We start from the raw sequence: 16,552 nt of genomic DNA on the forward strand, positions 1-16,552 counted from the left end.
ATTTTGAGTGTGGTTCTGTTGCATGTAGGTGTGTGTTATACATATGTCAATGGTAGACACATGTTTTTCCAAGAATGCCCCTTTTGTACCCTATATAGTGATGTACACATTCTTCCACCAAATTTGATTACAAAGCCTTGGCCAATGCATTTCGAACTCACCTGGCTACATTCTCTCCATTGAACTCGGTCTTCCCACAAAAGAGGCTCCTATCTTATGGTGTAACTATAGGGTACTTGTCTGTCAATCCTATTTTTTCACGCCAGAACGAAGCACATAGAAATTGATTTTCACTTTGTTCATGACAAAGTGGCCAAATAGGAACTCAGCTCGCTGATATCTTCACCAAAGGTCTCTCCTCCACTCGGTTTCAACTTCTACAAGACAAGCTGAAGGTTTGAAATCTTCCACTTTCATCTTGGGGTTTATCAACTGAGCTAGTGTGAGTTGGCTGGTTACCATCAATTGTGTGTGCATGAGTTACCCAATATCTTCTTTCCTTCATTATCTCTTGTACAAGAGTCCATATGTATCCAATATTGTGTTTCATGTGTTTCCTTTACAGAGTTGGAGTTTCCATTCTTGTAGGATTCTATCAAATCTATATATGTATATCTTCAAGTGTAATCAATTAATGAAACCAATTATAGGGAGAGTGAGATGAGATGGAGGAGGGTGAGTGAGATGAGCAGTGGGGAATTGAGAGGTCTAGGGATAGGGAGAGGGAGTGGTGGAAAGATGGAAGGGGGTGGGTTTGTCCTATAAAACATGTGGCAACCATGTGGTTGGTGTGGTTACAGATAGTACAAGAAAGACGTCCACAACCCCCACAATCGCCAAGGCCTCTGTAACCCCAACAATCTCCACGACCATGACCGCCTCGGCCAGAGGGGGATTGTGATATAATAGTAGATGATGGTGATGGATTTATAGTAGATTGTTATTGCACGATGTGAGTAGTGGGGGCAGTAGAGGAGTCAAAGATGCTCAACTTGGACATGGCAGAGTTGATTAACAACTATTGGCTTAGGAGAAGCCCATGGAGCTCGGAGTATGGCAAAGGATCAGAGCAGGTTAGCAATGACGAAACCAATGTCTGAAAATCAGGACAAAGAGACTTGAACATGTGTACATTATAGTCCTTAGTAGAGAGGGGCTTACCAGCAGTGTGGAGTTTTTCAGATATCGTCTTAGCACGCTAAAGAAACTGTGTAATGGACTAATTAGCTTTATGAGTGAGATTCTGAAGGGTCATGTGGAATGGGTAGAGGATGCCGAATTGAAAGTTTTATTAAGAGTGTCCCAAATCTCCTTGCTAGATTCCTTTTCGATGATAAGGGGAAGAGAATATTTCGATAGAGAAGCGAAAAGTAGACTCATGATCGTGGAGTCTTGTTGCATGCAGCCAATGAGCTACGGTAGAGGGATCCGATGGGCAGGGATATGAACCATCAAGGTAACGAAACATGTTCTGGCTACACGTAAGGAAGGTTTGGGCCTTCTAGTAGATGCAATTTTTGGGTGATAATTTGAGGGAGATGAAGTGATGTGCAACAGTCAAGGGGGAAGGCGTGCTTATATGAAGAGATGGAGTATCGGAGGGTGGGGTGCCCCCATAATGGAAGGATCGTCCTCAATTACAGAAGCTCATAGGAGCTACAAGGAAATTCTCGGGGTGGAAAAAACCTTCTGATACCATGTTAGAGCTGCATAATTGATTTTATGATGGAGATGCATAACAGTTGTAGCTGTAGGTTTTTTCAGCTAAAATCCGCAGCTACAGGTTTCACAATTAAAAATTTTGCAATTAAAATCTGCAGTTATAGACTTAACCGCACAAAAATTGCAACTAAAATCCGCAATTATAGACTTTGATGCACAAAAATCTGCAACTATAAGCTGCAGTTACAAGTTTCATAACAAAAAATCTGTAGCTAATATTTGCAATTATAATCTTGACTGCACATAAATTCGCTACTACAACTTGCAGTTACAAGTATTCCTAATAAAATATCAGTAGTTAAATCCGTAGCTATAGATTTTTCTACACAAAAAATTCACAATTACAAAATCGCAACTACAAATTTTTGTGTACAAAATTTCACAACTAAAATCCGTAGCTATAGATTTATTGCAACAAAAAAAAAAAACCATATCTACAAATCCACAGCTACAAATTTTGGTGCGCAAAATCTGCAGCTAAAATTCGCCGTTATAGAATTGTTGTGAAAAAATCCGCATCTACAAAGTAACCTTTTCCTGCGGTAGGAAATCCGCAATTATAGGCACAGCAACGACACTTGTAGCTGTGGATAGAAAACCGTAGGTAATCCACAACAATAGGCAATTACTGCGGAATTTTGGACCTTTTACTGCAGAAAAAAAAAACCGCAATTATATACCCTTTTTGTTGTAGTATGTGTAATGGACTCATTAGCTTTGTGAGTGAGATTCTAAAGGATCATGTGAGACGGGATAGAGGACGAAGAATTGAAAGCTTTATGAAGGGTGTCCCAAATCTCCTCGTTGGATTCCTTGCCGATGATTAGGGGATAAGAATCTTCTGACAGAGAAGTGATAAGCAGACTCATGATCTCCAGTCTTGCTGCATGCAACTAGTGAGCTACGACAGTGGAATCCGATGGGCAAGGGTATGAACTATCAAGGTAACGAAACATGTTTGGGCCACACAAATAATGAAGGTTTAGACCTTAGTTTTTTGGTGATAACTTGAGGGAGTTGAAGTGATCTGCAACAGCCAAGGGGGAATGCTTGTTTATAGGAGGAGATTGAGTAGCGGAGGTGGGGTGCCCCCATAGTGGAAGGATCGTCCTCCATTAGAGAAGCTCGTAGGAGCCAAAAAAAAAAAAAACTCTATGGAGAAAGAGGCTCTTGATACCATGTTAGAGCTGCATAATTGATTTGATTAATTGTTGATAACACTTGGAGGTATACATACATACATACATATAAAAATAAATATATATATATATATATATGATAGAATCCTACAAGAAAGGATACGCCAACGCATTGAAGGTAACATAATATTGGATACATACAGACTCTTTCAATAGAGATAAAGAATGAAAAAAGATATTGCATAACTCATGCACACACGATTGATGGTAATCAGCCAGCTCACACTAGCTCGATTGATATTTTTGAACATCTAAAGTAATCTGGATTTGTTTCATTATAATCATTTTGGTTAGACATTTATCTTTGAAACTTAGAGTCTTGACTTTTTTGTATAGGTGAACCAGAAGATGAACCTAACTACGACAGCAAACATTATGTATTGGTACTTGAAGCAATCTATTGAAGAGAGACAACAAGTTTCAGATAATGAAAATGGGAGTTCATTGGAGACCATGTCAAACTTAACCATGGATGACACAACGTCAGAGACCTCAACAAAATAGAATGGAAATCGATAAATAGGTGATCCATGTTGAAATTAAACCATTGAAGAAAGTTTGCTATCCTTTTGAGATTAGTGAATTTTTCCTCTTTAATCTTGAGCCTGTCATGTAGTACTACGATCGAATAGTCATGAACCTGTTGTAAGTACCATGGTCCTCTGCAACGAGGTTTCCTCAGCCTCATTAGCGATAGACTATTGGTCTTAAATAATGGGGTATCATTTTGATACATTATCATGGGGTAAGGGTCATACTTCATAAAAATATTAAAATAAAATGAGGAGTCGCCACCTAGGGTTAGGTCCTAGGATCCGATGGGTGTAGCCCTATCCGTTTTGTACCAAAACGAGCTACATGATTCCATATGGTCTGGTCAGAGATTCAAGTAAGGGGTCAAGTTACAAGCATAGGAAGGTGTTAGGCACCCATCTTGCCCGGCAAAAACCAGTCTTTCTATTATAGATGCTGAAATAATGAATATTCTCTCTTTTTATGACAATGAAATTATATAATGTACATTACACCTATATTTACAATATATACATTAAAACGGTAAAAATGCTAATGACTACATTGTAATAATGGAAATGCAGTAATTATACCTGTATGGGGGTATACCTCAAATCTTGACAATCCCTTGGCTCAGGGGAGACGGACGAATGGACCAACAACGGCTTCTTCGAACAAGGTAACGGCTCTTTCAGATAGCTTTTCGTTATCTGCAAACGAACAGAATAATGGCTGTAAGGGGGATTTTTGTTATCCGTGCACAAACGAGATAACAAACTAGGAGGGGATACGATCGTTCCTTTCTTGCATGGGTAATCAACGGATCTACCCGCACTTTGGAATCTTACTCTAACGAACACTCGAAATAGAGGGAATTAGGAACAAAAGGGGGGTTATTCTCGGATTAGGAGGGTCTCATTACCTTCATAACCCATGAAATGAGGGGAGGGGGACCCTCCTATTTATAGAGGGACCCTCCTATTTATAGGGGGTGTCCCACCCTTCTGACCTGGATAGGTCCTCCACGGCGTCGTGGTTGTCGTGGAGGACAACCATGGCGTTGTGGAGGATTTATCCATGGTGCCGTGGATGACGTTAGTCTGCTGACGTTGTAGTCCTCCATGGCGGCGTGGCTCCGTACACCATTGCCCCTACTCGGGCAAGGCGATCTTTGTGCGCACCGCTCAATCTGTGCTGCACAAGCCGCTACGGGCAGCACGCCGTTGGGGATCTGGATCCTCTTCCAGAGCAGCCCCGTCGAGAGATGATACACAAATTTATGGGGTCTATTTTTGTTGATTTTGTTTAGGCTTTAAAATACATTCTTAGTACATATTGGTTTAGTAAGGGACTATCTACTTCTATAGGTTTAATTCTACTTGGAGAAAGTTTTCCTCCACTCATACATAGAGGTGGTTCACAAATTCTACAGGACATAGGTATGTTCCCAAAATACCCTCATGATACCTTCTTTCTCTCTCTCTCTCTCTCCCGCCTTGCAGATCTCATCCACCGTGGGTGGAGGATAGCGCAGTCTCGTGGTGGCTATGGACTGGGAGAATCGAGAACGATAGGAATCATCACAAAGTTGATCATTCGAACAAGTACTCATAGTTGTAGGGGGAAACTCTCTTGAGCTCCAAAGACTAAGGTCTAAAATTTTAATTCAACTTTCACTATTTCATGGGCATAGCTCCAATTACGTACTTAAAGAAAAGCAAATCCCTAATCTCAAGCCCTATTGCTATCGATCCTATGATTGAGAAAGAAAGATCAAAGACACAGAAATGAAAAAAAAAACAATTCAAGCCAATCTTAATCGGCTAGGTTTCTTGTTACAAAATAAAATGCAAAAATAAAAAGTAATAGCTGCAAAGATCTTCCCCTCTTAGCTTAGATAATATTTAAGAATTAAAGTGAAGATGGTGGAATGCCAAGGAACGTGAGCATTGGGGCCTTCCAATCTTAATTGAGATCCACAAATCAAAGGCTTCCCTAGATAGAATAAGTACAGCCACCTTGCCTAGGAATTTAAAAAATCATAAAATACTAATAGACTTTCCAAATGCAAAAGATAGCAAATAAACTTTCCAAAACCACGAATATACGTTGACCCATATTCTTGCTTGCTTGCCATCGGTTTGGGCTTCTAGAAGGCTGAGTTAGCCTCCACTAGAGGGTGTGTAGTTGAGGGAACCAGCTGGCGGAACCAGCTGGGATATGTTGGCCTTGTTGACCTTCTAGAAGGCTCAGTCAGCCTCCATTTTGCTATTTTTTTAATTGCCCTTTATTATATTCCAAGAAGTTTTTTAAGATATGGCCATAAGGGTATAAAAGGGTTTTTAATAATAATAAAAAAAATTATCATTGTTGTTCATATTTTTCAATTATATATTTGAAATGACATTATTACTCTTTTTTTTTTTTAAATTTATGCATAATAGCAAATTATATTTAGTATTATATTTGAATAAAAAAAATAAAAAAAAACATGAGTAAACCCGATTAAATTATATTTCTATAAAATCAAGCACCAACATAATTTTGTCCCCTTGTATTTTCTACTGTAAAACTGATTTTAGGACTAGATCAACAATAGATTTGATCGTTTAGATAGATCATACGATGAGAAATAAGTTTGCTTGTGTTGGGCTTAGGGTTGGGGATCTCATACCCATGCTCAAGTTGGACGGTGGTGGAGTTTGCCCACAATTTCCATGCTTCTATAGGTTTCTCTTTCCCTTTTTTTTTTTCTCTCTCTCTCTCTCTTTTTTTTTTTTTTTTTTTGCTTATATCGGGTTGGGCGGTCGTAAAGTATCTTGGTAGATGGATGGCAATTTCTAGTTCGAACCAATTAAACCAATCAAAACTAAACACTTCAGTCTGAACCAATTCAAATTAACAAAAAATAGAGAGAAAAAAAACAACGCAAACCGAACTGATAGCAGCCCGATAAGAACCCGTTAAGTCTATCCCTCCCCCCCCCCCCAAAAAGAAAAAAAAATATTATAAATTTGAATTAAATCAAAAACCTACTTTGGCTTAACGTTTGGTTTAGATTTTATCTATTATTAGTTCGAAGTCTACTTTGGCTTAATGTGTGATTTCGATTTGATCTATTACCAATACAAAACCAATACAACCCAATTGAAATCAATCAATGAGTTAGGATTATTTTAAGGTATGTTTTTAAGTTAACATTATCAAATGGACCTTTGAATTTACTGTCAAATCTTTTGTAAAATAGTATATGAGACAAATAGTACCAATCAAAATTGAAAGACTAAAAAATAAAGGATTTGATTAGGGCTGCAACAAGGTCGGGTTGGGTCGGGCTTTTCAAAACCCTAGCCCAACCCTGAGTCCCCTTAGCTCGGCCCAGACCCGCCCTGACCCTGACCCTAACCATGACGGGCCAAGCCCAACCCAAGCCCGCCCTGATTGGCCCTGATTGGGCTGGGCTTGGCCTATTGACCTTGGCCTATTGACCTTGACCCTGGCCTTGGCCCTGACCCTGGCCCTGGCCCTGACCCTGACCTGATAGACTATATGCTTTCATGGTATAGAGTGCAAACAGACTATATCTATAAGCCATGACCACGCATGCTTTCACACAAGCTGGTAGCACACTCTCATTTTATGATATAAAGTTATAAAATTTTCATTATCAAATAACAAAATGCATTATCTGTTAACTAGTATAGAAAAACAAATTTAATGAAAATAAGCCAAACTCCAACTACTAATACTTTTATAACTATAACTATAACAATCAAATAATGAATTAATTAATTTAGTTTTTGCTTTGCATTGTGATGTTGCTTTGCATTTGTACTTAAGAGGTCAAATTTTTTCTTGTGTCCCCCTCAGACCTCTAATACCTCTCACTCACTCACACTCTCGGCCTTTTATTTGTTCTATGAATTTACACATTAATCCTTCCCAAACCTAATTATAGATTATATAGTATATATAATGTACTTAAAAGTCTAATTTATGAATCATGTTAGTTGTTATTTGTTACATTAATAATTTCTTATATAATATAATATCATATTATCGTTATACATAATCAGGTTTAAAATCAGGGTCTAGATCAGGGTGATCATTAGGGCAAAGATCAGGGTCAAGATCAGGGCCAGGATCAGGGTCAAAATCAGGGTCAAGATCAAGGCCAAGTTCAGGGTCAAAATTAGAGCAAAAATCAGGGCCAAACTCAGGGTAAAAAATTAGGGCAAAAAATAAGGGCCAAAATCAGGGTCGGGCTGAGCCCGAGGCCTCAACCCGGACCCGACCCGACCCTGACTCAGGGCCAGGCAATTCTGACCCTAACCCGTCCTCAGGGCTAGAAATCTTTAGCCCAGGCCCTGTTAGGGCTCAGGGCGGGCTAGGACGCGTTCGGACCAACAGGGCCAAACTTGCACCCCTAGATTTGACCTAACTCTCCTGACCTTGAGTCTTAATAATTATATAATATCTAGGGTTAGGATGTGAATTTGTTCCTGTAGCATCGGTTCGTAATTGATAGATCCAGATCCGGACTAATAACTTATCGGTATATCCTAAACTAGACCAATAAACTATTGGATGGATCGATTCCAATTCCTAACTGTCCGGTTTCAATTCTAGTCCAAAATTGATACCCTTATCTTTAACAGCTCAGCAAGTCCATCTCGGAAACAATGTCAAATATGTTTATTTGAAAAATTGAATGTTGTTTTTTTTTTTTTCTTTGACTAGCTGGTATATTTGAGCCCTTTGACCCTTAGATGTCTTTTAGTCCTTGGTGGGCTTGGTTGAGCAATTTTGTGGTATTTTATTGTAATATTATCTCAGTCTCAGATTCTTTTATTTTTCTTTCCTTTTAGGTTTTAATCAAAAAATTAATAAAATAAAGGTTCAACCAAGACAAGAAAAAAGAGTTCCTTAATAGTAGTAGTACATCTACTTATAAAAACGCCCGAATTCAAGGATCTCTACAGGTGCTAAAAATAACAAGGGAAAAAGTTCTCGGTCCGGGAGTGTGGCCTACGAAAGCATTCCCATGAGTTTATCTCTCTCCTCTCAAAGTGAAATGACACCTCTGCCCCCTTGTTTTAAAGAGGAGAGACAAACACATGAGAGTGTTGATGTTGGCCACACTTCGTACAAAAAACTGCTTCCCAAATAACAATTATAAATGTTCTATGATTGCTGGTGGTACACCATCATCATTGCTTCCTCCTTTTATTCTTTTGCAGTTGCTGGTTCTGCTGCTGATACAACCTGGGAAACTGTACCCAAATTATGAGGAGCACCATTTGACAAGTCAACTATAGGATTGTTGTGGGTTGCATCATTGGTAGCGGGTGAAGAAGAGGGGTTGGTTGTAGAAATGTCAACCACCACCACCTGCACCTCCATTTGTTCCGCTTCTCTGCTGCTCTTGGACGGCATCAGCTGAGACATCTTCTTCATCTCCTTCCCCTTCCCCCATAGCACTACATACAACCCCACCACTATCACTATTTCCCCCACAACGCTGCAAGAAAAACATAAACAATTGTAAATAAAATTCACATCACCATAGTTAGTTAATCCTTCCTTGTAAATTACTAATTGTAATTCTCCCAATCATAATTCCCAAGGTTGCATACAGGAATACACGAATAATGCAATTTTTTACCTTCCTAAATGTAGCTTCTCGTTAAGGAGCAAGGAGTTCATGATTGCCACCAACACAAGCGCAAGAGGGTTGAAAACCGTTACGAATATCGGGCCCCTTACCCTTACACCCCACGCTACTATCGTAAACATCACCCCCGTTGCGAATATTCCCTACACCACCACAACATATCCATTCACCTTGGTTAAGCTTCAAATCTTCAATCATTTAAAAAAAAAAAAAAAAAAAAAACTCCCTCACGTTTAATTTATCAAAAACTTAATATAATACTGCATAAGTCACGGTCTAAAGCCTGATGTTCCATCCAAGCTTCCACTCCTCCCACTTCTTCTGTACGCATAGAGCTCAAATGACACTTTGTATTGAACCCATTATACACATTAGAGCTGTGCTTGAGAAGTAGCATGGGTACCTCTCGTTCATCTTAGCCTGAAAATTAAGACAAAACAAACCCAAAAAGGGAGGATGAAATTTCAATGTTAGTGGAGGATATTTTTGGCATTCCAATTCTATTAATTAATATCGTTGCAATTAAAATCAGACCTGAATAATCAACCAGAGTACATAAACCAAACAACTACCAAGAGCCAGTAATGAACCCGTTTCCGCTCCCAAACCCACGAATAAGGTCAATCTTGATTGACCAAATGTTGATTTCGATTCCTTTGTAGAAGGTCAACACCATTGCTCCTCCTATACATATGATAGTCCCCACCATTTTTGCTTTCCCAGCTAACGTCCGAATACCCAGCTTCTCTAGCCTTTGATTAATCAACCCCATCAACAATAATGATCGATCCATCAATATTTTATTTTAGGGAATTAAGAAACATAAAAAAGGAAAAACTCCTCTAATTAATAAACACACTCACGAGGGTCGAGTTTACCTACCCGATAGTCACAGCCATGATGTAGGTTAAGGCTGGAGTAAGGTTTGACATGGCCGCTGTAAATGTCACTGACGTTACCGTTAAGCTTGACAAGTAAAAGTTCTGAGACATCGTCCCCCTATCCATAGATATTGCAAGCCAAAAATAAATTATTGTACAAGAACATGTATTATGAAATTAAGAACGTTTTTTTAGCAAAATAATAGAATTTTTTTTTTGTTGATAAGAATGCAAAGTAATTGATGAGAAATCTCATAAATTAGTGTATCATTTGGGTCAGCTCGAGAAAGGAAGAGAGTCCAGATCTCATAAATTGGTGTATCATTTGGGTCAGCTCGAAAAAGGAGGAGAGTCCAGATCAGCTACTCACATGGAGACGAGTAGAGACAGATTTGAACCCTTCATTGGGGCATGGGACCACACCCCATGGAGGGAGGGGATCAACAATTTGGATCCTCTACTGCCGAGCTGTTCGGCAGGACCCTACTGTCAAGACACAGCAAGACGGTAAATGACTGTCTTACCCCCACTTGGGCAAGGCGCTCGGATAGGGATAAGATGATAATTTACTACTTTGCTGTGTCTTGACAGTAAGTCCTGCCGGGTAGCTCGACAGTAGAGGCAGGGGGTCAGATCTGAAAATTTTTTTTGCTCCTAATACAAGTATAGGCATGAACTTGAGCTTTCGCAAGATGACAATACTAAGGTCTGACACGTGGGATAAACAATCAATCCAAAACGGAGCTTAGGAATCTTTAGATTAAAGCTTTTTCCTTTCCTGTTTTCGAGTGTACGGCACCATGCATATCATATTAAATGCATTAATGGGCATCTCTGGTGTATACGTGAGTGCAATAAATATATAGTAATTATTAGTAATAACTCCCAAGAGATTCTAAGTTTTGAGGGAAATAGGTTTTTTTGTTCAGGACCAACATCAGCATTTCCATGTGTCCATCTCTTTCCTCTTCAAAATACGGGGGCGGGGTAAAGGTGTCTTTTCAAATAAAAAAGAGAGAGATAGTAATTATTAGTAACGAATGACCGCTACAAAATTGGAGACTAACCCAAATAACCCGCAAAGAAATGCTTGAAAGGTGACCATCCACGTCAACTTTGGTCTTTTATTTCTGCAGCGAAAAACATGTTAGTTAGAAATCATTCCCCACTCTAGGCAAGTGAAAAATCTCAGAGGAAGCAATGGTACGTGACTTAAAATTCTATCTTTGTTTGTTCTGGTGCAGAAATGGTATCAAGAAATTACAAGTCTCAGTTTTTTTTTTCATTCTTCCTCTCCCTCCCTCATGAAAGGGTGGCCATGCATGCAGGAGAACAAAACAAGGCTGCAAGGCTGGGTGGCTCTTGCGTGCTATCATTAGCGCCGTGCTAGTGAGTGAGGGATGGGGGGCAGGCTACGATCCACCTCTCCATTTTATTTATTTCTATTTTTTCTACCACAGTGGAGAGTGGAGATGTGATAATGTTTTGGGATTTTAAAATGATGGAAAAACTTCAAATAAACAAAATAATAAAGAACCTTTCGACGAAGAAAGCAAGGGGAACCAAGAAAATGGTAGCGAAGATATATCGGTAAGCGACCAAGATACGGAGGTCCATCCCATCCTTGGTTGCGAGCTTAAAGAATACATTGAGCCCCGCAAAGATGGTCTGGCCCAGCATCATAACCATCGCCGGTTTTAACCCACGTAGAAACTTGCCGAGATCACAACCCATAGTACGTGTATATATATATATAGATAGATAGATAGATAGAAGGTTAAGCTACAAGACAGATTCTTAAGACGATGAAAGATTGTGAAAGAGAGAAGGATCAGAGTGTAGGAGGGTGCATGGGTGAGCTAACAAGCAAGAAGAAGATCGCTGTTTTCTCGCTGTATCTCACTTTGTTTTGAATGGAAATCGGATGAAATACATCATGGAGCATGCAATTCATATTTATAGCCTATAACCGAAGAGAGAGAGAGAGAGAGATGGTCGGGGGGTCCAAACACTAACAAAGAAAGAATATAAAAGAGGAGGAGGCTACGAAGATTCTTCTGCAGCTTCACATGGGGTGGCCGGATTCCATCTTGACGGCTTACTAAGTGATTCTCGTCAGCTTAATAGGGTCCTTTTTTAATCTTTGCAAGGTCCAAAACTGTGAATCTCCTGCAGTCGTCTGTGACCCCACTCTCTCTCTCTCTCTCTCTCTCTCTGTAGAACACACTATATATCAATTTCCTTTTCATCAAATCTGTGTTCGTTGGTTACACTGCTTGCATACATAAGGAAAAATATATAAGACTCCTAATACCAATCTTGTTGGAGTTTGTAAGATGTGATTCATTGCATTGATTCAATATCTCTCAAGGTGAGAGTATAAATATAGGTACATCACAGAATATTCAATATAGATATACATGGAAAGCTATCACATAAAATATAGAAATATAGAGAGTGATTGACTGACTTACCTTGCAAGAGAGAATTCCATATCACATGTAGAATCCGATTTGGCTTGCCATTTGTAGTGGGATTCCATATCTCATGATTTTAGGCACATGCAATTCTTGAGGGACAAAGACATATATACCCTTGATACACCCCCTCAAGGTGGAGAATCCGGAACGCCGATCTTCAGCTTGTCCCGAATAAATTGAAACCTTGTAGTGCCAAGCGGTTTAGTGAATGTGTCGGCGAGTTGGTCCTTAGTAGAAATAAACTGCACCTAAAGTTGTCGTTTGGCAACACGGTCCCGCACGAAGTGAAAATCAATCTCCACATGCTTCGTGCGGGCATGGAAGATCGGGTTGGCCGATAGGTATGTGGCACCGATATTGTCGCACCATAATATAGGTGGGCCGGATAATGGGAAGCCCAGCTCGCAAAATAAGGATTCCAACCATATCAACTCAACAGATGTGTCGGCAAGAGACTTATACTCAGCCTCAGTGGATGAACGAGCAACGGTGCGCTGCTTGTGGGACATCCAAGAAATGAGATTAGGCCCAAGAAAAATAGCAAATCCCCCTGTGGACTTCCGATCTGTACTGTCCCCAGCCCAATCTGCGTCTGAGAAGGCCTGAAGAGATCGGGATGGGGATCGATCAAACAGTAACCCATGGGAGCGTGTGCTCTTCAAATAGCGCAGAATCCGTTTCACAAGCTGCCAGTGTTCAACTGTAGGGGAATGCATAAACTGACATGCCCAATTGACTGCAAATGAAACATCAGGCCTAGTCAGGGTAACATACTGTAGGGCCCCAACAATTGATCTGTAATCAGTGGGGTTCGGCATGGCATCACCCCCTGAATCTGAATGCTGCATAGTGGTGGCCATGGGAGTCGACACAAGCTTACAATCACTCATTCCAGCCCTATGTAACAGATCTGAAATGTATCTTGACTGGCATAGTAATAACCCTTTCGAATGGGGCAGCACCTCAATGCCCAAGAAAAAATGTAAAGGCCCGAGATCTTTGATGGAAAATTCCTGAGAAAGCTGTTATAGCAGTTTAGTTACCGCATCGGAGTCATTGTTGGTGACCAATATGTCATTGACATATATGAGTATATAACATATTTGGCGACCAATGCGACGTATAAAGAGAGAGGTGTCCGTTTTGGATCCCACAAAACCAAGCTGTAAGACAAACTCAGATAGGCGTTGAAACCACGCCCTGGGGGCCTGCTTGAGGCCATATAAAGATCGCCAAGTTTGCAAACATGGTGAGGCCGATTGGAGTCCACAAAGCCTGGAGGTTGTGACATGTAAACCTCCTCTTCAAGCCGGCCGTGGAGGAAGGCATTGTGAACATCTAACTGTCGAATTGACCACCCTTGAGAAACTGCAATGGAAATGACACTCCGGATGGCGGTGGTTTTACCACGGGGCTGAATGTCTCGCCATAATCCAGACCCTGTTGCTGATGAAACCCCTTAGCAACCAATCGAGCCTTATAGCGCTCAAGGCTCCCATTTGCCTTCCGTTTGATACGGTACACCCACTTGCACCCTATGAGATTTTGGTGAAGTGCAGGAGGGACCAATCTCCAGGTTCCATTTCTGATTAGAGCATTAAATTCTTCAGACATCGCAGCACGCCACTCTGCAATCTTCGAAGCCTATGTAAAACAAGTAGGCTCAATAGAAACATCAAATGCATTAGTAACCGTCAAAGCACTAGATCGAGTGTTAATCGGCTGGGTGTGGCATAGATGTCCTGGAGAGGATGGTACTTGGCAGGTGGGGAAGGTGGCGAGGGGGATGGGGAGAGATTCGGTTGTGGTAGAGGAGAAGGTGGCGTGTGGTGGGGCTGCGGTGTGGGTAGAGGTGAAGGTGAAGGGTGTTGGGACAGTTGGCGTGGTGAAGGCATGCCATTAAGGTCAAGAGAAGGAAGCCGAACAGGTGCAGCACCCCACAGAGGAGATGGAGTAGGAACCGTGGATGGTGGTGAACCAAGAATTGACACAGTGAAAGGGAAAACATGTTCATCAAAGCGTACATGACGAGCTATGATGAACCGACCCGTAGATGGATTAAGGCATCGATAAGCATGATGAGAGGGATTGTACCCAAGAAAGACACATGGAGAAGACCGAAAATCCATTTTATGGTGGTTGTAAGGTCGAAGATAGGGAAAACACAGACACCCAAACACACGTAAAAAATTATAGTCTGGAACCTTGTAAAAAACAAGTTGAAAAGGTGACACACCATTGGTGACCGAAGATGGCATCCTATTAATGAGAAAGACATCTGTTTCAAAGGCATAATGCCAATAAAAATTCGGAACACTACTTTGAGCAAGAAGTGTGAGTCCGGAATCAACTATGTGACGGTGGCGGCGCTCAACACTGCCCTATTGTTCATGGGTGTGAGGTGCAGACAAGCGATGAGAGATCCCCAACTGAAGAAAAAAGGAGGGTAGAGTGTGAAACTCTCCACCCCAGTTTGTCTGGACCGATTTTATTTTGCGCTCAAATAGGCATTCAACAAGGGCCTTAATTGAATAAAAATGGAGAAGACATCAGACTTGCGCAAGAGAGGATAAAACCAAATGTACTTCGTATTATCATCCACAAAAATTATGTAATAGCAGCGACCATTACAAGAGGTAGTGGGAGAGGGCCCCAAACATCACTAAATATAAGGTCCAGAGGGAAAAGACTACGACTGCCAGTGACAGGTAAGGACAGGCAACTGGCTTTACCCATCTAACAGGCACTACAAATAGAATTAAAATGGGAAGAAGAACATGATAATTTATTTAAACTAATCATAGAACGAAGTAGACGCTCATGTGGATGACTGAGGCAACGTTGCCATAGATCAAGAAAACTAGAGGTGGCTATGTGCGCAGACGGAGAAGAAGGCAACCCCAACTCATAAAGACCACCCTTATTCAGACCGGACAGCAGAATTGACTTGGTGACCTGATCCTTCACAAGAAAATGAGATGGGTGTAATTCAAAATAAACGTTATTGTTCCGTGCAAATTGATGAACGGAGAGTAAACATTTAGAAATCGCAGGAACATGTAAAATATTATTTAGATGCAAAGAACGATTCGAATTAGTAGAGATGGATGAATGACCAAGATGCTTAATAGGCAAGCCCTTACCATTGCCAACATGGAGCTGATCTGGCCCATTGTACTCGTCATACTGGGAAAGAGAGTGAAGGTTAGGGGTTATGTGGTGTGTGGCACCCGAATCGGGATACCAGGGTAGGGAATGCGATTGAGGTGGTGTAGGGAGCAGTGGTGGATTGGGCTGGCCGTAAGGAGGGAGGGTTGTGGGATATGTATAATGGGCTGTAGGGTACGGGCCGGTGGGTGGGTAGCTTTGTTGAGGGGCATTTGGATACCCTTGTGGTTGTCGATAAAAGCACCGATCTGTGCTATGATTGGTACGACGGCAGATTGTGCACTAGAAGCGGCCATAGGACTGACCACCATGACCTCTGCCACCACGGCCACGGCCACCACGACCACCGCGGGTTGTGGGGGTAGCAATAGAATCACCAGTTGTTGGATTGCACTGGGCAGTGTTTGCAGATGGAGATGTTGGAGCAGCAGCAGCTGGCGACTCCATAAGGGAGAGCTTGTTCAAAAACGATCCATTGAGAAACTCATGGTTGAGGAGCATTGCATGAAGATCGTCATGTTCAATGGGATCCATGCGAGTGAGTAGAGAGGACACCATGGGGCGAAATTCTGTTTTGAGCCCTCGAAAGATGTGCAGGTTAAACTGAGTGGGGCGAAGAGGCTGCCCAGAAGCGGCAAGTTCAGCCGCAATAGCCTTTGCACGTTGTAAAAACTGAGAAATAGATTCGTCAGGCTTTTGTTCTAAGTCTTGAAGGGCCATTGACAGAGACATTATGCGACTCTCGGACGGAGCAGAGAAGGCCGTGCATAGTGTGGTCCAAATCTCACGACTAGTCCGTTTGCCTAGAACCAGGGAGAAGACCTCTTCAAAGAGAGATGCAAGCAGGAGACTTCGAATTATCGAGTCCTGTCGACGCCATTGAGCAGCAGCCATAGGATTAGTGGGGCAAATGGT

General features: G+C 41.3%; 1 pseudogene; it reads right to left on the reverse strand.

The window, feature by feature from the left end:
- Positions 1-8,660: 8,660 nt before the first annotated feature.
- LOC122659354 lies at positions 8,661-11,723 on the reverse strand (annotated as a pseudogene).
- Between the last annotated feature and the right edge of the window lie 4,829 nt (positions 11,724-16,552).

Source organism: Telopea speciosissima, chromosome 4, assembly GCF_018873765.1.
Source record: "Telopea speciosissima isolate NSW1024214 ecotype Mountain lineage chromosome 4, Tspe_v1, whole genome shotgun sequence".
Lineage (NCBI taxonomy): Eukaryota > Viridiplantae > Streptophyta > Magnoliopsida > Proteales > Proteaceae > Telopea > Telopea speciosissima.